Raw genomic sequence first — 24,901 nt, 5'->3', positions numbered from 1 at the left:
CGTAAGGAGGAGCGCATTGTATACGCAAAAGTATAACAGAAATGGAATCGAGGGTGTCGCCGAATTCCGGTCCACGCGCAAACGAAGGGAAGGGTCGGCCGCACGTACATGCGCGCGTGGATCGTGATCTGGGGTTCGGCTCTGATTGGATGTCACTCGAGAATACGTCAAATCGAAGAATATGCTGTGACTTGAAATTAATTTGAGTGGTTTCCGCGAGGCTGCCCGCCGGAGGGCAGCCGCACGCGTCCGTCCCTGATTAATTGTTTTCGTCTGCTCACGAACTGCGATACCCTCTATGAGGATTGGACTTGTCGTGATAACTCAGAAACATGAGTCCCAGCTATGACGAAGAAATATAAGATATATGTTTGTTGTTTATATTTTTTCCTTATATCAATGATTGGAGACTTTGGCAATTTTGTATAGGCGTTTGTATGTGTTTTACATAATATTATCTTGAATGTGTATGTGTGTTATGTTATATATACGTACATAGAGAATGCGAACAAATTAACAAATTTATAAATTAACAATAAATTAACAAAGAATGAGCATAAATTGACAAATTTACAATATGCAAATTAGTAATAAACAGAGGTTCCATGGTGTAATGGTCAGCACACTGGACTCTGAATCCAGCGATCCGAGTTCGACTCTCGGTGGAACCTTTATTTTTGCATGAATTTAATATTAGCAAAAAATGCGAATAAATTAACAAATTTACAATATGCAAATTAATAATAAAAGAGGTTCCATGGTGTAATGGTCAGCACTCTGGACTTTGAATCCAGCGATCCGAGTTCAAATCTCGGTGGAACCTTTATTTTTGCGTGAATTTAATATTAACAAAGAATGAGCATAAATTGACAAATTTACAATATGCAAATTAATAATAAAAGAGGTTCCATGGTGTAATGGTCAGCACTCTGGACTTTGAATCCAGCGATCCGAGTTCAAATCTCGGTGGAACCTTTATTTTTGCGTGAATTTAATATTAACAAAGAAAGCGCATAAATTAACAAATTTACAATATGCAAATTAATAATAAAAGAGGTTCCATGGTGTAATGGTCAGCACTCTGGACTCTGAATCCAGCAATCCGAGTTCGAGTCTCGGTGGAACCTTTATTTTTGCATGAATTTAATATTAGTAAAAAATGCGAATTAACAAATTTTTACAATATGCAAATTATTAACAAACAGAGGTTCCATGGTGTAATGGTCAGCACTCTGGACTTTGAATCCAGCGATCCGAGTTCAAATCTCGGTGGAACCTTTATTTTTGCGTGAATTTAATATTAACAAAAAATGCGCATAAATTAACAAATTTACAATATGCAAATTAATAATAAAAGAGGTTCCATGGTGTAATGGTCAGCACTCTGGACTCTGAATCCAGCAATCCGAGTTCGAGTCTCGGTGGAACCTTTATTTTTGCATGAATTTAATATTAGTAAAAAATGCTAATTAACAAATTTTTACAATATGCAAATTATTAACAAACAGAGGTTCCATGGTGTAATGGTCAGCACTCTGGACTTTGAATCCAGCGATCCGAGTTCAAATCTCGGTGGAACCTTTATTTTTGCATAAATTTAATATTACAAAGATACCAGTAAATTAACAAATTTATAATATGCAAATTAGTAACAAACAGAGGTTTTATGGTGTAATGGTCAGCACTCTGGACTCTGAATCCAGCAATCCGAGTTCGAATCTCGGTGAAACCTTTATTTTTGCATCAATTATTAATTTCTATTCGTTATATTTTCATAAAAATATATTAAGCGAATATTTTTGCAAATCTTGAAACTGGTGTGTATTTTTCTAACAGAAAAACTGTTGAAACGCAATTATATCTTGCTTTTAAAATTTTAGAGATAAAAATATTAATTATTTTAAGATAGACTAAAATATTTTAAAATTTACTTGAATATTATTTACATATATCTTAAATTATATGTTCGTGAAATAATTTATACGTACCTTAATAATTTATTGAAGTATAGTAAATCTCTCTATAGCGCGCGGATACTTTTATAATGGGAATTCGTGTGTTGCGGTGAATCATTTCGACATAAATAAATTTTAAAATTTTTATGAAAAGATATCTTTTTAATAATAAACGTATTTTAGAATTTTTTACAATCGATAAGTATACTATACAGGGTGTATCAGAGCAACCGTAACAGCAGTTTTTTGAGGAACCTAAGCATTTTAGAGAAAAATGTTTCATACAAAAGTTATTTTTGAGAAAAAATATGTAATTCTTAATTGCAAATTATATATTTTTTCTCAAAAACAACTATGTGTTTTCTTTACACCAATCGATTCCTCTCATTATTTTGTACATAAAAGTATTAATGTAAGATAATCGAAAAATGAATATCTTGCTAGATATTTTATGGTTTATATAAAATTAAGAAATGATTTCAAGCCTCATAACTCGAGAAGTACTTAAGAGAAAAATATTTTATTATAATGTTGTGGAAAGCTCTCGAGGTAAGCTACAAGAATATGCAATAAAAATGGGGATTTCCATTTAAAAAATTCAAAGTATTTTTTATGTGACCTTGACGGTGCTATTCAAAGTCAAACTGATATGATCATTAAATAGGTTATTTTAAGCCCTACAACTTTTGTATGAAACATTTTTCTCTAAAATGCTTAGGTTTCTCAAAAAACTGCTGTTACGGTCGCTCTGATACACCCTGTATATAACACGGAATCTATAATGTGGAATATATAAGGAATTTATTATATCGATTAATTTTATATATTATAACTATTGTGAGTTTAATGCACAATAAATATATAATCGATGTCGACAGATAAAAAAAAATATTTAAAAAAAAATCCTTCGAGCCGGATTCGAACCAGCGACCTATGGATGTCTATATCAGATCTTCCCAACTACAGTCCACCGCTCTACCAACTGAGCTATCGAAGGCTTGGGAACGAACGTCGTCAATTAGGTACTTCAACTTACTATATAGATTTTATATATCAATACATAATAAATATATGTATATATACATATCTATACATTGTTAATTATGTAGATGCAAAATATTTATGATTAGATAACGTGATAAATATTTTTGATATTTAAATATTTTCATTTTTATACAACTTATAAATAATCAAAATATAAATTGTGGGAAAAATAGTATAATAAATTAATAAGAAAACTTATTTTAATTTCAACTGTTAAACATAATTAATTAATTCATAATAAATTATTTAAGCGACGAGAATAAAAATATTTTAGAAGCAACATGTCCAATGTTTATCATCTCTTATCGATTGCTTACTATCGTGCAAAAAAATAAGACAAAGAGAGAGAGATGTATGGTAACTTAAAATATACACAGATAATTCTTCTCCGTACTGTTTCATTCTGCAAATTTTGATACTTGATCTGGTGTTTGTCACCATGTCGCGATATAGTTATCACTTATTTATGACGCAGCTTTGGTCTTGAGGTAGCGGACCGAAGAATTGCGTATCAAGCGCTTACGCGCAAAGTAGTCTAAATTTTTTATGCACCGCGGACAGCGTTTCACAAACTTGTTGCACTTGGAAATATACTTTTTTATATTTTATTTTATTCTGTATATTATTATTTTAAGATACAATAGGATGGAAATATAATTTTTCATAGGTTTTTTAAATTTAATTGAAGACATACATATATCGTAATATCAAAAATCCATGTGGTAAATAGAATTGTGAAAAATATGTTGGAAATTCCTTAATCAAAACTTAAACCAACGTAAATAAAAAAGAAAAACAAATATTGATAAATAATTGTAGCGAAAATAAATCGATTATCTGAAATTTATCATCCAAACATTATAATTTTAAAAACGAAGCACATCTTAAAGGAAGTACATGCTTTCGAGTATGAGTTTCTTTCGTTTGGGAAACACTGGCCTCTAGAGTATTTCACGATGCATGCCAATCACCATCAAAGCGTCATAGACGCCCGTGCTTCATAGCCCGATACAGTTTACATAAAACTATAAAATTATGGTCGTAGACGAAGGAGACGCCCCCGGGAAGAAAACGAGGAGCCTCCGCGGGGGTGGGCTATCGTAAAGCCGATGGGGTATTTTTACATGAAGTCATTAAACTCGGTTTACGGCGAAACAAAGTACCATGCCACCCGCGCCTTTCCTCTCGCGTCGCTTAATTACTCCTCATCGTCGAATTAAGGTCCTAGATCGCACTCTGGTTTAATGAGAGACGAATGTTTAATGAGGGATTCGCGGAGAAAACGTGTTCCCGGTTCACGAGACAGTTTTCACGATGTCTGAAAGATAGAGCCCATGTTTTCACCCCCCCCCCGAGGTAGGATGCCAAGAATTACATGAATTGCTGCGTGTTGTTCGCAAGAGAACAGCAGATTCTCCGCGTATTTCGTGTTTTTCCAATCTCGCAGATGCTATTTAAGACTTGACCTCGTTGCCAAACGATATTAGTTAAAAATTCATAGAGAGTGTTCCAGCGTTCACATCGAGGGCACAAGATATTTTCTCATCTCCGAGTGTTCTTGTTGCCAAATACAAATCCTGGAATATCGAATAAGTCCATTTCGGCCATTTAGATTCGAGCGGACACAATATTCTGGCAATTTCAGACCTGACAAAATTTAAATATCGTAAACTCACTAAAATATCTCGCGTATGTGTAAATTTAAAATATAATTCAAGATAATAAAAGAGCTATTTAAAAAAATAGCGCGATGAAAACATTCCACTTTATGAGAACATGTCTGTATCTCCGTTTCACAACGGACAATTTTATCGTCGCCGTGCCAATAGCCCGTGCTTTAAAATCCATCTTTAAACAATGACGATAACGAGCAGGGAGATGGACCGGCTAAAAGCGGCGCCACGATGGATCGTATAAGGCCAAAAGCGTAGACAAACAATTTTTAGGAGGCAGTTAAGTCGCGACATTGTACACGAATAGATGGAGAATCACGATCGCCACATCCTAGCGATCGCTCGCGATGCGAGGAAGCATCGACCGTTTCCGGGGGCGTCTTCGAAGGATTCGTTTTTACGGAACGCCGGCCGCTTTTATGCGAGACGCGCACTCTTTGGACGTATAAAAAAATTTCTCGTCTTATTTAAAGACGCCGCCTCACTCGCTCGATGCCTAATAAATGTTTTTACGACATAAATTCGAGGGTGTTGTCGCGAAGGGGGTCGCACACCGCGTCACGTTCCTAGAGGCTGTTATAAAACACCTTGTAATTGACGTGACGCGCGTAAATCTTAGATATCGACGTTTTATGAGTAAATGGGAAATTGGCTCAAGAAGCTGCCTGCCGTTGGATTTATACAAAGTTTCTTGGCAACGAGATTACGGCAGGCTCGCGATCGCGATACTTCGCAAACGGTAATGTTATTTATCGTAGTATTTACCAAGTGGTAATATATATGTACATTTATTTAATTTATTTACCGAATAAATTTTCCTGCTTCCTTGTGGATTTAAAGTCTCCTAGAGGTTTCGTAAAAAGAGCTCTTTGGAGCGCACTGATGGAATCGCCCCAAGACAACGTATACATATATATATATATAAACATACAATATATGCAATTCGTGTATAAACGGACGTATATAAACGGACGAAGTTACTTTACGCTCGGATTTAAGGAATACGCGGCCATAAGCTATAAAGATTCTCGTCATAACTCGAACGGTATCACATTTTATTTAATTGCCCCGCGGCTCACTCGCTCGCGAGCTTTTCCCGCTCGTGCATAATATTATTTATTGCGAAAGAAGCTGTTAAAGTTTAACGTCGCGGAGGCGCTCACTCTCAAAATTAAACGCGATAAAATGTTTGTTATCCAATCGGCCTGGTGCTACTTAATGTCTTTTCGCTGCCGTCTTTCTCCCCTCTCTTTCTCTATCTCGTTTAAATTTGTAAAGAGAGAGAAAGAGAGGAGGCAATAATCCGCGCAAGGACGATTCGCGACGTATTATCTCGCGGATAAGAACGAACACTGAAGGTTTACTGCCATTTACCTGCAAAGTTATAAGTGTTCTCTAAAATACCTAAATGTCATTACTATTCGCAGGTAATGGAAAGCTTGAAATTATTTATATTACTGTACACATGTGTATATATACATACTGCATTCTAATGAAATTTCAAAATATTGAAGCCCTAAGAAACGCAAGGAATAAATTTCAGCGCGATGAAAGCTTAAAATAAATCTTAAACTTAAGTAAAGAGCTTAGAAATCGAGTTCGCATTATAAGTTTGATTTTTAAACTTTTACTGTTCATGATACATTATATTGTGAAGATACCAAGTGCAATTATTAAACGTCACAGCTGTCATTTTCATAACAATATCGTGCAATATTCAACGCCAACTACGAAACTCTCGCTAATCTCGATAACGCTACTCGAGTCTTCTCATTTGCGAATTCTACGATATCCGATAGCTGTTTAATGTCCTCTCATCTCGTCTCTCCTCGGGACGACGGGAAGCTGCAGAACGATCCGTACATTATCTCGCGGATAAGACAGACTTTACAGCCGCCAAGTTCCGAGAGAGTGGGCGGTTATACGAAACCTTTCGAAAGTACCCCGGGTACGACGGACATATTCGCCAAGTAAACTCGACATTGTCGATCAGTTAAGCTTCATCGCGGGAAAGCCCGAAGCGCGATAAATCCGGCGTCGCGAAAGGATGCATAAATCTCTTTAATTTACTGCCGCGTAACTTTTATTCCGCGCATACCACCTACCCGTGTTACGCTGGCTGGCTACATCGAGACGTTTAAAATTTTTAGAGAGCCACCTATCTCGCCACGATAAGCGGCCCTGTTTCGACCGCGGAATTATTAATTTAGACTCGAAATGGCCGTGCTTTATATCGCGTTGCACGCGAATAATAGAGTTTGATTCACCGAGATATCAAACGGATAATAATCATTTAAGATGTAAACATTCCCTCCATTATTCTCGAGGTAAGATCTGACAATGAGACTGAAAATTAAAAAGCTGCGATGAATTTTCCGAATGAATCGTTTGCCGACAGACAATCGACATTCGGGATCGTTATGGAATCTCTCGATTTTGATATCTCTTCAGAAATGCATTTCCACCGAACAAGATATCAAGATAAAAGCTCGTGTGATTCTCGATTACACGTTCCGTCATTACGAGGAGTATTTTATCGCCCGTCTGAGTTCCGGGGGTTCCGCTCGTTAACCGGAAAGTTCGTCGGGGATCGTCGTGCTGAAATTTAAATTGAGAAAGTATTTTACGAGCGCGCGCGGGAGAGTTTCACGGTAGCGTTGTCACATCTTGATGAACTTCCGGTAACGATCGTAGGAAAATGTCGCCGTCGTCGCCTACGTTGAACCCGCTATACGATCGCGCCGCGGGAATCTGGTTCACGAAACGAGAATCCATCGGCATTAATGAACGCCGATTACTTATTCGTGCCATTTACTCCTGATTGCGAAGGCCGCCGTGATTTTCATACAACGGATTATACTCCAGTCTACTGCGAAATATGGTATCCATCTATTTAACACTTGTAGATCTCGACGTCAGATGTAAATGAATCGATATTATCTCCCAGTGTTTTCCAGAAAGGAAGTTATTCAAAAATAATTATCCAAAGACGCAGAATTTATTTATTAATTACCGGTTAAATATCAGAACGATTGTAATTTCTAAAAACAAACATCATATAAATTAAAGAAACATCAAACTTTGGGTATATCTGTCTACACAAGGTTTTTAAAAATTGTAAAAAAATATTTAATTAAATTAAAATTTTTCACATATGGACGATGTAAAGATCAAAGCACGTATTTTTATATTTCAACTTTTACGTTTAAAAAGATTTTATTTAATAAAGAGGAATAATTAATATTTCATATATTATAAAAATACATACCCGATTTTTCTACCATATAACACACATGGCGATTTATCTATATAATTTGAGCTTTCCACCGTGTCTAATAAACAATCGCGTGGTATCTCAATTAATCACCGCGTACATACGCGAAACAAGTAGCGTTTGTAGCAGAAAGGTTTGTGCAACGAGGCGACAACGAGCACGTGAGGCGGCATAAACGCGCGCCATTAAGCTCGCCTTCGTGTGTTTACGAAACAGGCTCGGCGGAAAAAGCGCTAGACGGGGAAAAAAGTGTATCGTATCCGCATTTAAAATGGATGATCCACCCCTCTCGCAACCCTTATCCTCGCAGTCGCGATTTACGCACGCCTCTGTCGCCTCTGTCTCTCTCCCCGTGAGGCTAATGCCCCAATGTACAATGAGAATACGTTCTGTATAATCTCCCATAACGCATAGGTGTAACGTAAATTGCATACGCGCATATACAAGGTGTTTCGCAAAGTACGATGATAGTAAAACATGAGATTGTTTGTCAAAGAGGAAGAAAAAAAAATCGGACAAGTATCTGTGCCTCGAAACAAAGAATTTTTGACTGCGTGCATTTTCGAGGGTTCAAACATTATTTTATAGAAATTTCTAGGACACTCCGTATACTCGGGATCACCTGCGGATCGGACGCACACGCGCATCCGCCCACTTGACAATACACCGTCTCCGCGGGATCGTAAAGCCGCTCTTTATGCCGCGCTGCGAAATGGTCAGCGGATAAACGTACCGCGGACACTTGGCCGGCTCGCAGATTACGATAAACCAGCTCTCGGACATTTCCACTCGACGCTCGCCCGCGCGCAGAATTATCTTTTATTCATAAAACTCTTTCTTTTTTGAATCGTAAATTTTTCATAAAGAATTCAATCGGCACATGTCCATGTAAATGCATTTACATGCTAAATTTAACTAGTGAATTTGCATAGAGAAGTCCGCGTCGTGAGAACGCGTCGTGGACACGTGTCGCAACTCTCTTTTGCGGCTTCTCGCGATTCAATCGCGTCGCGATCTCTAACCCGGAAAATTAGCGGAATTCAGTCCGTCGAGAGTCCGTAATCATTCGTATATCGCAATCGCGACACCGCGAATCGTATTTCTGCGCAATCGCTTCCTCGTTTTTCCGAGATTACACGATATTATCGCGTCGCGCCGTAGCCTGGCGCGAAAAAAAAACGAAGCTCGAGCTAAACGACAGGTAATAAAAGTCACGGATGCGTCCGACGGCGATTCACAGCGAGATAAGGGACTGATGGACAGCGCGCGATCGAACGGGGTCCCCGTTTCGCGATAACACGCGGGAATCTCGCGCGACGATTACGCGCATAGACGATAAACGAATGACTGTGTTAGGATACACTCGTGATTGTGTAATCGCTGATTAAGCGACTTCGGCGATCGAGCGGGCGCGACTTTCGCGACCGGCTCGCTGATACCAGCGACTATCGATTACATTGTGTAACGAGCGCGCGATCCTCTTTGACACGTATTGATATAGCTTATCTACATGCATATTTAAATCGCACGAGCCGATTCTGCGCCACGCACATGCACAATCAGTTCACATTTTGAATAATGTAACAAAATGTATATGTGTAAAAAAATACGAATAAATATCGTACGCAAAAGATAATGAACTGCGCGTGTAAAATGATTGAAAAAAAAATTACTTGTACAGGTCCCACCGAGATTTGAACTCGGATCGCTGGATTCAAAGTCCAGAGTGCTAACCATTACACCATGGGACCTCGATACAAAGAAGGTCGAATTTATGAGGCATACGAGGCGATCGTTTAAATTAAATGTTTCATTAATATTTATGCGTCACAATCTTGTATGTAATAATAATTTGTACTTATTATTATCCTAAATAATTTCAACAAACAATTAAGCAAAAAATTATCCTATATTTCATATCAATTAAATTACAACGTTACAAATGATATTGAAAGTAAGAAAAAATAAGAGTAAAAACGATATAAAAATAAGACATAAAATCTCTTACACCTTATATCGCACATTTTTATTTAATTTAAAATATATACATGTTCTTATCTGTATGCTAAGTTTATACGTGTCAGAGAGATGACTATTCCAACGTCGAACTTGAAATAATGCTCGTTCGCAAATAAATTTTATCCCTGCCACGTTACCATTCGCTCTTGTAAAAGTGATTATTTACAAACCCCTTGCTACGCTTTCGACGCCCCCGATATCGCGAGAGAAGGAAAAAAAAGTCTCTCGAACTGCTTCGCGGGTATCGTCATCCCGAATCGGAAGAGCGGGGTGAACAATGTATAAATTCGAAGCACCCTTCCGAAGACACGAGACACGAAGAGGGGTGGGGTGGGGGAGGAAAGAAGAGGGTGAAAACATAGATTTCGAAAGCATCGACAAGCGCGGGAGATCGACCCCTTCTCGCCCCGTGTCAACCCCTAATTGAACGGAAGCCGGCAATAAATATTACGTTTCTTTCGTGGGGAGAGAGGGGGCCGATTTTATAATAGCGGCGCAGGCGGAAACGGATGTGCAATCAGTGTGACATACGCTCCGGCCCTCCACGGATTTATACTCCGTGTCGCTCTACGTGCGATTAAGTTGCAATCGGGTTGGAACGGAAAATCGGCGTCGATCTGCACCGCAGAAGCGACTCGAACGACTTGCACCTATTCGAAATTCGCGAGAAACTTTCCGTCCGAACCGTCTCTATTTGCAATAAGAAGTGAAAGTGTGTATTCACATTTAGTCGATTTGGTAATAGTCTCTCGGAAGAAAATGTCGAGATAGCAAAGAAATCTCTTAATCTCGAGTGTTTTCTTTGAATCACGAATATTAAAAATAAAAGGAAAAAATATCCACGATTATTTCATCGATTATTTACCTGGTGATTTAAGATTGGGAAAAAATGCATGGATCATCGCGGTCAGACATCTCGAAATAGCCGGCAAACAGCAGAAATGTCTAACAAATCATGTTTAACATGCGCATATCTTGAATTCTGTTTGCTCTTAAAGAGCATATGTATTTGCCTTTACTCTTTTATGCTAATAAATATCGACAATTCAAGACGCAATTAAAATCTGTTGCGTGCCCATATGCTTACAAAGAGTAATCCTTTCACACACATTCATCTCTATTAATTTAAATTGAAAATTCATCATTTGTCACTTGGCAAACGCGCGATAACGCAGGTGGCAGTCGTGGGGCTCGTTTGTCATCTCGCGACGCACACCAGAATCATCCCCGTCAGACGGTACCCCGCGATGCCTGCAAAGCCCGGTCACATAGGCTGCGCAACTTCCGGTTCCTCCACGATAATTAGAAACGGTACCGGTACTCTCGTATAATAACGATAACAGAGCTACGGCCTCGGGGCACCTCGTTTGACATCAAAGTAAGGCCCCCCTCTACCTTCCCCTCTCTCGTGCAACGGGGCACGACTAATGAGATTCACTTTGCTTACCGTTTTGCCCCGCGCTCTCGCTGATTACCTCGAGTCAGGCTGGTTCGCTCGCCACCTTTCGATCATTTTGATCATCGCGACGATACCGCGACCCTCGTGACGGCGGCACACCCCATTTTTTTCCTGGCTTTTCACGTACCACGAGGCGGCTTTTGTATCGTTCTCGTAAATATTTGAGCTGCGGGCGAGTCGTCTCGTTAACGAAGTTTGTTGTTGTTTATTTGATGCATTCATGGAGCGAATAATGCATCCAAGTTACGTAAACAATGAGCGTTATTCTTAACCACGATTGGCGCATGCGTATAAATTCGCATACATATTGCTATATATAAATCCTTCTACTATATTTATTAATTTATAACTCTACTTGTTATTTCAATCATTTTAATAGATAATGATTATGAATAGAGTAAAGAGATCCATTTTATTTTCATTGCGGATTATTATACGCAGCAGATCCCCTTTGTAATATGCAGACGAGAAGTTACACAGCCAGTTAGTCTTGTCTACTCCATAGATGCAATTATCCCTACCAGTCTTATCGTGCTTAATTGAAATAAATCATTGTAGCAATTTAGACTTGTCCCACATACATGATCCGTTCAGCTACTTAATATTATCTCATGAGCATTGAAGCGGCTCGTTTTCATTCGCGCGAAGTCACTTTATTCGGCATTATAAGAAATTAATTATCGATTAAATCAACATCGCGTCACCCTTTATCAATAACATCTTTATCTAAGTGTCGACGAATGTTCATCGATATTTATCATCGTCGCTATTCCGACACTCCATCCGCGCGTAAAAATCAACCGCTTACACGCCGTTAGACCCATTAGCGAGTCCTCTTAATAGACGGCATTAATTATGTATGCATCTGGGTCGACGACAAGGAAGAGGAACGAGATGAAGGCGCGATGGCGACGACGTCGACGACGAATGCATTAAGCGATGCACCCCTATATCGCCACGTGCCCGATCGCTCGCGGGGCCCGGGCGGGATTTTAAAGCGCGCGGGAAAAAGCGGGGCACGCGGATGACACGTCGCGCCGTTAAGGGCGGCACGAATTAACGCTGGAGAAAATAAAAGAGCGCGCCCCGTCACGCCTGGTGGCAAAATGGCCTGTGACTAATGCGCCATCGCTGCTCGAGCCGCGTCCTCGACTGAAGAACGATCGCGACACGCTATCGAGAATCCTACGGACATATTGCCGGATCGTTCCGACTCAAAAAGATATCTCCCCCTCCCCCTTTTCACTCTCGTGCGCCCCGTCGATATAATTAATTACAGGAAGTTAGCTCGGCATGCGCGAGACTCGAAACGCGGCGAAAATCGAATCGCCTGTTATTCTCGGACCGGTCTTGCTCCCATAGCCGAGTGCAGTTAATCGTCGTCGAGGGGGAAACCAAGTCGATCGTAATATCGCTAGTGGAAGTCATCAAGGTGTTGCGTTACGGCTAAAGTGACGTGCTGCGCATAACGGATCTCGAAAAATTATTTCTTTTAAGAAAAAATTCGATACGTCCTATAAATTACTCTTTTAATTTAATAATGTTCCAAGGTTATGCAAAGAGCTCATAAAATGAAAAGAGAAGATTAATGTCCGATAAAATACTTTCGTACTTTGAATAATAAAACATTTCTCGTTATCCATGTAATCATCTTTCTAAGATCTTTTATTTAATGATCACCATCTATCGTTACTATCATTTGCATTTTGCGAAAAACGTCATGCTTCTAAATTACATTTTTTTAGATAAAAAATATTTATGCTTCTTTCGTTTGAAACGTCTTGCGTAAGACCTCCCCCCTTATTCCTGACATATGTTGCACTCGTGTATACCACGTACGGCCACGTGTACATTTATTAGCGTACATTATTACGACGCGGCATAATTTTACAATACGGGCAGATTATTTCCTGGAGATAGCAAGTCTTGCGGAAGAGCGAGACAACTGGCGATGGGGGATCTCTTGGATAGGTCAGTGTCGGCCATTCATGCCGAGGGCGCGACGACGCCGCGGGAGGGAGGGTACGCAATGAAGTTTTTCGCACCGAGAGAGTGCCTCTCTCCCCGGCTACAACTGCGAATCATTGCATAGCGCGTTCACACGCGTTCACGCGCCGACACGCACGGTGTTTCAATCATTCTTATCGGCTAAATCTGCATCGCGCTCGCGTTCATGCTCGTCCTGACAAAAGTGGACGTAGCAGATGCCACGATGCGGGCACTATCTGTCGATGGCATCTGCGATCTGGTCGCGCCCATTTCGGATCATTACTTTAGTTGGCTATTATCATTTCACTTTCGTTGAGACTCCAGACCGATAATGGGTAAGAAAGAGGCAGCGGGAGAGAAGCGGTCCTCTCTTTCGTTTTCTCACGCTGCCGAACTTTCGTCAGAACTCCCGTGGTGCAATTGTATAAGCTTGATGGTTTTGGGCGAAAATTATTCATGCCATTAGGAGATGACGAACAGAAGAAAAGTATAAAAAGAGTGATACTTTTAAAGATGTCAAGATGCCTCTGATTCTATGCCTCATTGTAGCGGAAAAAAATGAATTCTGAAGAGTGACATCTTTTAGCTTTGCTGAAGTCTGTTTGAAAAATGAGGAACCCGACTGGGCGTTAAAAACTGAAAAAGCAATATTAAAGAAAAGCTGCTTTTGTTACTACACAATAGAATGAAAATTGTTCTAGCATTGAGCTTCTAGTTGTCCCTAAATTCTCACTCTTCTGTATTCTCTCGTTTCTACGCGAAGCTTGATAGACTGAACCGTCGAACAACAAACGTGTGTCGAGTATCCTGCGATTACGTCGGATGCTGATAGCGTCGGTGCCATTCGCGAAATGTACACGATATATATTTTTCGCAGGAGACACTGTCGATAGCAATTGTCGTGGCGAGTGACAAATGGCAGCCCGCGGCCGCTGGATGGCCCACGGTGGATTCTTGTAATTTTAGATTACACTTCGTTGCCCAGCGGCCATGGGTTAACGCATGGTCGGTCAACCCCCTAGGCCATCACGGAGTATCTTGTCCAGAAGGGTTAGATTAGATACGTCGTTCACTTCGGGCCATATATCTGTTCGACCCCGTCTTTCCATCGCTATGCCGCGTGTGTAAGCACACCTAAACCGACCGTGCGTGTTTATTGACCGTGCGTGTGCGTGTCCGTAGTGTGTGTGCGCGTATATGTGTGGACGAGCGGCGCGGTGAGTTACGGGGCTGCGGACAGAGTGATGCATTGCCGCAGAACCGAGAAGGACCAGATCCCATGGGAATCGAACAGGGAAGCCTCGTGCCTCGCACCATCGTGCCCCGTGACAGGAAGGGGCTGAATTATTGGAATATCGACGCCACCGGGCATTAAATGCTTCAATTACGATTAATATCGAAATGCGTTAGAACAATGCGCGCGACCCATCACAAAATGGATACCTTCGAATGGCGTGTTCGCGCTCGTCTCTCGATACTCGTACTCTGCATTGCTGATTAAACGCTTCATTCCGCCCCGGCGGCTGCGTTAACACAGAAATAGGGTTCCGCTTCCGCATATCATTAATCTCATTCTTACGTATAACATTACATGTGCACTTGCATAAATATTTATTCATTTCGAAAGGAGAAAGGGACGAACGTGCGTGTGAGATAGTTGATCGGTATTCGACATTTAATCGGTATTGAAATTTAATCTTAAACAATTACATGGAGGTGCACAACAGCGAAATATATTTCGCGTCTCGTGCGAAAAACTTGATGTAACGTATCGGTAGGGGAATTTATTATTACGGTCGGGGCGATTTATACGTAACGCGCGTTTGCATAATAAACGCGCGATGTAATATGACCGCGAATGCAAATAATCCGCGTAAAGCCGCGGCGATTATATACACATACTCGTATGCAACGTCGAGGTTTTCGCTCTCGTTGCGCGTTATACCGCCACAGTAAAACTGTCGTCGTCCCCGTGAAATACACTCTAGTGCGCGGAGGGTAAACGTTATTGTTGCACCATATAAATCGCGCTTGATCGCGGAGGAGTATGGATATCGTATATCAAAACTACTGCCGCGCGCCCACTGTAATTTGTGGCCGGTAATAGAAGAGGGAAGCGTCTCCCTTTCTCTCTCTCTCTCTCTCTCTCTCTTTCTGCGATGAAATTATTATCCAGAAAATACATGAGTTCTGTGGTGGCGACGGCGACGACGACGACGGTACTTCGAGGTCGCTCAAAGGTCGTGTTACGCCTCCCCGTAGTCGCGATACTTCGGGGCTTCTGTAGGCGAGTCGACATCGTCGTCCAGCCAATTCCAGTAATGCACAAACACGGAATATCGCAAAGTTATTCGCATTTCCCGCTCTCGAGAGCGAGGTCTATGAAATCTTATCATTTTTTATCATGTGAGAAACTTATAACTTCTTTTTCCGCATACAAATAATTGAGGTAGAGACATTTTATCTCGAGCTAACTGTTGGACTTGACGTGACTTTCTCATACATCTAAATTGAATTGTTATAAAAATTATTCTATCAAGAAAAATGCCCAATTTAAATGAGATTCAATTTTCAAAATAATATCTTGCGAAGAAGATTCTGATTATTTCTAGCAAACTCGTCCATTTATCGTGAGCGTTGAAATGCTTTGCAAAATTGGACCGAATACGAACGAATTCCGGCAGTGGAAAAGACTCGTTAAAGCTAAACTTGCAAACCTCGCCCCAATCGCTAATACGTCCGCCCATGCACACTCACGACACACCTTATTTTTATTTAAAGTACCCGAACCACGCGCACCCCCCGTTTCGGTCGTCGATTGCTCGACTAGCTGGCTGGTTCATCGGCTTCCGAATCCCTTCCTCCTCGTCTCATTCCGACGAGTTGAGAGAGTACGGGGGAGACGACGATTCAATCGATTACCGCGATTAAAATAAAATGTAAATGGCGGTACGCGTGCGCGACTCGTGTGTTATGCAAATTCGGTTCTCCGGTAATCACTGAGTGGAAGCTGATGTCTTCCTCCGGCACTAATGGTCTCGGGAAAATGCGAAAAAAGAACGAACGAAAAGGAGAAAGAGCGAGAGCCGGCAAAACGAGGGAGAAAATAACAGTGCGAAGTGTATTACGGCGCGTACAAGCATGCGAATGCGTGTGCGATAACGAATCGAGGAAAAGTGGAGAATGAGGGTTACACTCGAGGGTGCAGTCGACTTCAATAGTTTAACGAAATTGCCGAATAGCCTCGCGTCGATTCTCATTCCCGGAGATTTTCCGATTCCGAGGCTGTTTTGATATTTATTTCCTTCTTCATTGATATTTATTTGTTTCGCGATAAGCGCGCGTAAAATGCGAAAGAACGAGAAGAATAGAATTATTACTAAAATATCTCTATCAAAGAATGGCTTGCTATTTAAATAACAAAGTTACATTATTAATTTATAATTGCGTTATATAACAAATACGTCGTTTTACGCGAGCTCCGGGTAAATCAAATTATTACGACGCGTTTATAAAATGTTTATAGCATTTCAGTGCAGCGCAATAATAATATGTTTAACGACGCACCTGTGTGCGCGGCGTTTAATTCTTCCGTTTAAAAGCGAGACCCGTAAAACATAACGAACCCATTTATCGTGATAAACGAATGAAAAATATCCATTAGCGTCCGGTAGCGCGGAGTGTATCGCGAAACTACGGTAATCTACTTGCGGAATACGCGTTTATAATACATTACACCGGCCCAAATGTGTTCTCGATATTACATATTATACGGCACACCGCAGCCATTAATCTCGACCACTTGCCGCGGCCGTAATTAATGCTAAACCAACACGCGCGATCGCGCACTTTCCTATCGAAACCGAATCGAACGTCCAACCCTGATGAAACCGCACGCCGACAGTAAGCGTAACGCGCGATTCGACGGGTATCTGCAGCAGTGCCGATAGGCAAATCGAATGGCGATCGCTATTTGAGAGAGAATAGTAGCTGCGGACGGTGCAACTGGGTACGCACGACGGATAGAAAGGAGGATATAGAGAATGTAGCGAATGAATAGAGACAGAGAGATGGAGAGAGAGAAAGCGGTTCGCATAGAATAGGGCGCTTGCGAACCGGACAAAGACGCAAAGCTCGGCCATGTACGCGATTGCGGCGGCGTGCGCGTCACAGGACACCCGATGGAATCAAAAGGACGTGCATGCCGATGCATTCATTGTATCACGCACTCACACGCACACGCACCGCCGCTAACCCTTCCGTTGCAACGCGCGGGCGGGTGCGCCAGGATGATTAATTAGTTGTCGCGCGTTCCATGTCACCGTGTCACTCTTGTCACGGCTTTGTCACTTCGCTGCGAGAGCACACGCGCGCGCGCAGGGGGTGAAGGGGAGGAAGGGGACGGTGCTGTCCCGCGATGCAAACATCGCTGCTGGTCCGCGGCGTTCGCCGCGCGCGCAAAGCAAATTGCATTGTAACCGGGGCTGCAACAGGCGCGCCATTAATCAATGCCCGGACCATGGTTGCGTTCTGCCAATTTCCAAATCGCGCCCCCGACGACGGACCCCGCGGACAAAACAGTGGATAGGTGCGCGGTCGATGATATGGAAATGAAGGCGAGCGAATCTTCTTCTCTCCGATCCGGGGTTTCGATTCCGTCAGTTGGCAAACAGTCGCCGAATATCGCGATTGCTCGGAGCGTTGGTCATATTTATCTTATTGTGCGCATCTCTAATCGTAATAATTTAATAATGATATGAATAAAATGAAAGTAATATTAAAATAATGCTCTCTAAAATAATTTCTTTCTTTATTCATGTTTTTGGCAGGAAGAATTCATTCGTGACTGTACTAGATTATTTCCACGTGCATATTCGTGATGAATTGATGATGCAGAATAAACGATGCAACTCATCGTAGTAATAATATTCGTATTATACGACAATGTTCGCAAATTGAGGACCATAAAATGATTATTCAGCGCTAAGTCCGGTCCGTTAGTGAGCAACATAATCAAGAACCAGTGGTTAATCGCAGACCGAGCAAACGCGGCCAGCGTTCAGCATAATACCCTCCAATGTAATCAGGTCCTACAAAGATTAATTGCCGGCGCGCCGGGGAAAAGCGCATTAACCAAAAGGATTAATCTCGCATTATCGACAAGATATCTGCACATAGGTCTAGATGCAGCTCGGAGTAATTCCCTCCACTCAAACCGGTGACCGGTATTGCAGTGAACTAAAGCAACCCTCGTTCGTCAGAAAGTGATCGGCTAAAAGTGATTACGCTGTGAGCAGCATTATTGAGATAAGTAGTAATGAAATCATATCCGCGTAACGTCGTGTCGATTTCTTTTAACGACTAGCTTGATTGCTCTTTCGATTTACCTGTTGCGTCAATGACGCCCGAGACGCATCTCGTCGTGTGCCTACCATAAATATTAGATTCGACAAGAATAAAGATATTCGCGACGTTTGCTTTTTCCTTTTATTTCCTGTTTTTCTCTTTCCTACTTTTCTCCCTATACGACGTGTGTTACTCAAATTAACATACTTTTATTCAAATTAAAATACTTCAGCAAATGAAGATATCAAACATACAGTTTCATTCACTCGCTATGTTTACTTTCCTCTCTGTGTGAGATTTTTTTTATAAATATTGTTCTATTTGTAATTAGTAGAAAAGTGTATATTTATATCGTATATTTATTTCGAGTGTATATATATCGCAATCCTCTTAATTAAATGAACAATATTATTAAGATAATTCATCATATATAAAATTATATATATATAATTAATTATCTTAATAATGTCCTTCTTAATTAAGAGGATTACATTGGATTTCTCTTAATATAGTTAAAAACATTAAAATACATAAAACGTAATTTAAATGAATTAAAATGACGTACGATTTCGACAGTAATACAATTTAAAATGCTGTTTATAGCCTAGATTAATTAATCAATTTTAAACTGTTAATTAAAAGTCTAATTAAACTGCATCGAACCAACGTCAAAGCTATTCGTATGAATATTTTATAAAATAAAATATTTTCATAAAACAATATAATTGATTCATGTGACGATTACAACAAAGATTTAAGGTGCTTTTAATCCATTATACGATTAAAACGGTATAGCTATTCTTTCGGCATTTTACAGGTGAAATGTATTTGCGTATCACGTCAATACAATTCACGAGACATGCTGATTCAAGTGTCCGGTGCTTGACAGTTAATTAAGAATCAATTTACAGGATTGTGGGTGACGCCTGTAACGCATAGAAATCAATCAATCTACATGCAGATGCATTTGCGGCATTCGGAACGAACATTGCACCGTCCGTATTTTGAAACATTCTTGTCGTAACGAATGCTCGCTCATGTGCGAATCAATTAGCGCAAATCAATCAATTTATTGGCTTTTAGAGCAATTGCGAGCTTTTCCCTCGCAAATGTTTGTAAAATGTCTATTCAAATGTCTGTTCAATTTTATATTATTTTAATGTAAATTTTCTTGCGCGATCTTTTATATAAAAATTTAGATATACATATTATCTAAAAAACAATTAATACTTGCATGATAATTATGTTAAGTACAAATAATTATTGTATATTAAATACAACAATAAGAAAAATTAGAAAACTTTTCAAAGATATCTTTGTTACATTTTACACATATAATGTAATCATTTCTTATCACTTTACGAAAATTATTATATAAAAAAAATGTTATTTTTCTTTAAAAGAAACATAAAACATGATAAAATTGTCACGAGATAAAAGAAACAAATTGAATATAACGGGCTGAGTCTCCGAAACATATATGTCCCACTGAATGCAACCTAATTAACCAAGATTTTCGTCGGTTTGTCAAGAACAGCCTCAAGCTAGATCTGATGGCGAGGCGCATCCGGTGCGTCGACAGCGAGAGAATCTTCTTTTCACGCGCAAATCCGGAGAGGAAATACTCGAGCTCGGGCTGAAATTTCGTGTGCTAAATATGTAATTGCGCCAGCAAGTGAATCACCAAAGTAGAACTGAGATGAACGAGGAAACTGGGCGTGCGACGTGTGCGGGGGTGACTGCAAGAAAAAACGAAGATGGCGAACGCGGTGGAGGACGAGAACGATAAAAGGACGGTTCTCCTCCTCCTCTTCCTCCTTTTTCTCCTACCGACCTCTTTTTCACCCTCGTCGGCTTGACGCGCGCTGCCGTGGCATCGGACTTAGTCGCGACTTTGACTACGCCCGCAGCCTTCATTTTATTATTTAGCCCGTGCAGGAAACGAGCCGGTGGAATTAAAGCAGGTAGAAATTAATGAAAGGACGTTGAGTGGCTGCTGAGCGGTCGACGGCCCTAAAATCTACAGACGAAGTTATTTGCACCGTGAGACGTGAGCTACAGTTGGGAAAATGTAAGAGCAATTAAGAACAAATTTTTGTAACTTTATACACATTTAGCGTAGTTGCGAGGTGAAATATATTTGTTTAATTTATAAAGAAACTATGCGTGACATATCCGGAAATAATTAGTATTACGTGTATTATAATAGTTAAATTCATAATTATTTTCATGTCAACGATCAACAATTATTTGCTAGCGTTATTCATAATAATTTTCGAGAAAATTGAGAAATAATTCTACCTCTCATCTTACATTATTCTAGAGCGCTGGAGGTAGAAAGGCTTCTTGTATATCTATCTCACAATTTCTTCAGTGTTGATGGAAAACTAGATCGTTAAGATGAAACCTTTTCGATTCAATTACCGACTTCCTTCCTTCATTTAAAGTAATCAATCTAGAATAGAAATTGCCAAGATTGCGTGTGCATATGTTTATTTCCTGTCGCTATAAATGATAATTTATAATGCAGCAAAGTAACTGATTGTGTCAATCACATATAACTATTTATTATACTTTACACAAGTTCTATAAATCTCAATATTTTAACATTCTCCTGTTGTTTATATCAGATTCGTCTATTTTCACAACAGATTATCAAAGTTAACTTTCGTAACTAACTCGATACATCTTCTAATTTATTAATTATAATCCCTGAATATAAATATACTAAAGAGAGAATTTCGCCAAATTTTTTCGCAATTAAGTATATCGATAAATTTATAAAGCTATCTTTCAAAAACTTCACTCGTGAGATAATTATTAAAATCTAACAACCATCACACATATCATGCATATATTAATGACTTTCTAGAGATTATCCATAATTATAATATCTTGAGAATTATCCACGTCAAAGTCATCTCTATCTTCTCCGAGAGCGTGTCACTCCGCTTTGATTACGCCATCGTACACCGACCGCCATTTTCGCGCACAAAATAAATCCATCATGATCCCGGATTCCTCCCGGGCACCACCGTCATTAAATGATCGTACAAAGCACGGCGAAGCCTCGGCTTTAAGATCTCAAGCTGTTGCTAAGGGATTGATGGTGTTACCATGGCAACTACTGAGGGCCTATTGTTGCACCCTGCTGGTAGATTCATACCCCTTCCCTCTAACCCTTTCGCATCCCTCGTATGGCATATTTATTTGCATGTAGTATAGGTACGCGCGTTTTGCGCGGCCTGCACACGCACGCCACGCATCTCTGGATGCAGTGTGCATGCGTGTCGTGCGTTTATGCATCTATGCCAGTGGTACCAAACCCCTTGACGTACTCGGGGCAATGTCCTGAGTTTAAAGACGAGGGCTCGAGGGTGAGTTGAATCCTGGGGTAGGAGAATCTAAATTTTCTATCACGATAACGTCATCCGATATCTACCTGATTGATTCTCTCAGACTTCGAGAGAGGCTCGAGTGTAAATAGACTTAGGCAAGAATGATCTGTTTAAACTATGAATAGAAAATACAATAATGAAATTCGATATTCTTTTCGATAAAAGTTATCATTCATTTTTAATCGTGATTCAGATGCAAAATTTATCTCATACAGATCTTATTTTCACATCTCTTTCCTCTCTCTCTTTCTCTCTTTAAATTAATTGACGATACAAAAATAAAGTTATATCGATCGATTGTAGCTCCAGACGCAATCTGGCATGAAATTCTCCATTTTATTGTTCTCATCTTTCTGATAATATTGCGAACAATAAGAATGTTTCTCGAGAAGGGGCTAAATAGCTGTTGTAAACAGCGCTATCATACCCGCGGAAATGCTGAGGCCAACGACCTCCGTTTAAATGCGAGCAGTCGAGCTGCATGCGGTGCCTCGTTACGCGCGCTTCTCGAAGAAAGCCAGTTTAAACTTTTCCACTAAAGATAAATTATTCGTCGACACGGGGAAGCGCCGCGATGGCACAAACACGAAATTGAAGTAGGTCAGAACGAGAATGGTCGGGGTCGCGGCTTGTTCGTGACGTTACCGCAATCAAAGTCGAGTCGCGGATTGGCGACTTTTTACCGCGTGTCGTAAGGAAACCTACTGCGCCACTCGTTGATATAAAATGTTCATTGGAGTTCATGGCACTTTCTAGAAATATTAAGTAAGAAAAAGTATTATTGTTCATATTGGGTTAATCGAAATCTCGTACTCGAGATGGTTGGAAAAGTTTGTCGCCCACTTTTTTAAAATTCCTGAAAGAGCTATTGCCTTCAAAAATTACACTTCCCTACCTTTCTAGTTGCGCAAAAGATAGCGTCATTGAGAATAATAATCGTTTTATAGATATTATCGTCGAATAAATGTTCTTTATTAATTCTCATAAAATGAAAAATTGGCGCAAGCGGGATTTTTTCGTATCAAACTCGAACGAATGTTCTATCTCAAGTATTGGAATATCACAGGGAACGTCTTTATACTCACGATGACGATCCACAAAGCCTTGCTGTACGGGAAGCGCAGAAAACACAAGAGATCGCGGTAGAACGCATGGATAATGCACCGTTGAAAGGAGGAGGGAACGCGCGTCACGCACTTTCATCCCGCGTAATTACAACCACGACGTCATCCTTCAAACAGGGAGAAGCGAGCATAATGCGGAGATGCGGACCGCCAGGACAAGAACCATCATCGTGTACCGCGCACTCCATTCGCGCGTGCATCTGACGTGCACACGTTCCGTTATTCACGTTAACGTTCGATATGTCAAAAGTTTAAATTTAACGATACAAAGATATGGCTAATATTCACAAACTCCCCTCTGTACAAAATATAGAATTTCACTGTCAGATATATCAACCGCATGTATTTTATGCACACATATAAAGCACATCACACACGCGTACTCGCTTCACAAACTCATATGAATGATGCGGTACCTTCGATGATTACCACCGAGTTATTACTTAGATGCGCTTTTGTAACAACCGGATTCCCGCTCGATTTGCATCGCCGGTGCATTGTAGGCCGTAACGAGGATCTCTTTCTACGTATCAAGAAAGATGGGAAGGGAAATTCTTCTTCGGGATCATCATTTCCGGTCTATCTCAACCTCGCATCCGCTTTGTCGCTACTGATTATACGTTGGATTGATTCGCAGAACGAGAAAGTCTTCGTGCAGATGTATAACGAGGATGCGCTTCGTCATCGTGATGACAAGTCAGCAGCCCCGCGAAATTGTCACGTGATAACATGATGCATGAACAGCCTCCTTCATTCTTCATTACAATGAATACATCCGTTTCCAACGATATAAAAAAAAAATTAGAATCGTAAACGATCGATTTTTTTATGATAAATCGTTAAATCATAAAAAATATTTAATGCTATGGAAAAGTTGAAAAATATATTACATGCTTGTTTCGAGAATATGAAAGTATAAATCGTAATTAAGTTTAACTTTCATTTTATATCATTAATTAGCGCGACGTTAAATTAGGGCAAAGTTCGATGAAAACTCGCGATACGAAAATAATTTCCAAGAAAGTCCTCTCATCGTAAAAAATAAAGTTCGGTCTGATATCCTTTAAACTTCACACTTCTCGCTTCTGAAGGTGTTTCCGCAACTTTTCTAACATAAAAGAGTAAAAAGAGCATCGTTAAAGTGTACAAGTTGATTAAACTTAACAACCATTAACGAGTTGCGGCAATAGCTCGCTAGCGAATATCGTGCCCGTACAATCTTTTTCTCAAGTACATGAAAAGTAATTTGCGAAATAAGGAAAAAATCCAACTCTTAAAGAGTGAGATATAAGAAGATAGAAGCAGAAGAGAAAATTAAGGCAAAGAAAAACAAGAAAATTTTGTCGTCCCGCTAAGTAAATAGAAACTTAAACAGGAGAATATAGTTTCAGCAGTTACACTTTTTAATTCATCTCCAAAGAATTTCGTTAATTGTATCATAACAAAAGCTAACATTTCTGAAATACTACCCTTCTGTTTCAAATAATTAAAATATGATTAAAACAATTAAACTTGTTAAACCGAAAGAAGAGAAAAGATGACAAATATACACAAAATGCATAAAATATCAAGCGTGTAGAAAGACGTCTAAATAATTATTCCAACGAAAAATTCAAAATA

The 24,901-nt window shown here is 40.1% G+C and overlaps 10 non-coding genes across 10 annotated transcripts; 8 read left to right on the top strand and 2 right to left on the bottom strand.

The window, feature by feature from the left end:
* The first annotated feature begins 599 nt into the window (after positions 1–599).
* Positions 600–671, top strand: Trnaq-cug (transfer RNA glutamine (anticodon CUG)). Its single transcript has one exon. It is a non-coding gene; the product is annotated as a tRNA-Gln (tRNA).
* An 80-nt stretch (positions 672–751) lies between these two features.
* Trnaq-uug (transfer RNA glutamine (anticodon UUG)) lies at positions 752–823 on the top strand. The gene has a single exon. It is a non-coding gene; the product is annotated as a tRNA-Gln (tRNA).
* Positions 824–903: 80 nt separating this feature from the next.
* On the top strand, positions 904–975 carry Trnaq-uug (transfer RNA glutamine (anticodon UUG)). Its single transcript has one exon. It is a non-coding gene; the product is annotated as a tRNA-Gln (tRNA).
* Positions 976–1,055: 80 nt separating this feature from the next.
* Positions 1,056–1,127, top strand: Trnaq-cug (transfer RNA glutamine (anticodon CUG)). Its single transcript has one exon. It is a non-coding gene; the product is annotated as a tRNA-Gln (tRNA).
* Positions 1,128–1,206: 79 nt separating this feature from the next.
* On the top strand, positions 1,207–1,278 carry Trnaq-uug (transfer RNA glutamine (anticodon UUG)). Its single transcript has one exon. It is a non-coding gene; the product is annotated as a tRNA-Gln (tRNA).
* Positions 1,279–1,358: 80 nt separating this feature from the next.
* Positions 1,359–1,430, top strand: Trnaq-cug (transfer RNA glutamine (anticodon CUG)). Its single transcript has one exon. It is a non-coding gene; the product is annotated as a tRNA-Gln (tRNA).
* Positions 1,431–1,509: 79 nt separating this feature from the next.
* Trnaq-uug (transfer RNA glutamine (anticodon UUG)) lies at positions 1,510–1,581 on the top strand. Its single transcript has one exon. It is a non-coding gene; the product is annotated as a tRNA-Gln (tRNA).
* A 79-nt stretch (positions 1,582–1,660) lies between these two features.
* Trnaq-cug (transfer RNA glutamine (anticodon CUG)) lies at positions 1,661–1,732 on the top strand. The gene has a single exon. It is a non-coding gene; the product is annotated as a tRNA-Gln (tRNA).
* A 1,126-nt stretch (positions 1,733–2,858) lies between these two features.
* Trnay-gua (transfer RNA tyrosine (anticodon GUA)) lies at positions 2,859–2,952 on the bottom strand. Its single transcript has 2 exons — positions 2,916–2,952; positions 2,859–2,894 (listed from the first exon to the last, which is right to left on the bottom strand). It is a non-coding gene; the product is annotated as a tRNA-Tyr (tRNA).
* Positions 2,953–9,625: 6,673 nt separating this feature from the next.
* Trnaq-uug (transfer RNA glutamine (anticodon UUG)) lies at positions 9,626–9,697 on the bottom strand. The gene has a single exon. It is a non-coding gene; the product is annotated as a tRNA-Gln (tRNA).
* Positions 9,698–24,901: the final 15,204 nt, after the last annotated feature.

This window comes from Camponotus vicinus, unplaced genomic scaffold, assembly GCF_025532165.1.
Source record: "Camponotus vicinus isolate PSW18456_S1 unplaced genomic scaffold, iyCamVici1.0 SCAF_9, whole genome shotgun sequence".
In the NCBI taxonomy this organism is placed as follows: Eukaryota; Metazoa; Arthropoda; class Insecta; order Hymenoptera; family Formicidae; genus Camponotus; species Camponotus vicinus.
The sequence above is the reverse complement of the archived record's forward strand: the minus strand, read 5'-3'. Positions and strand labels throughout refer to the sequence as shown.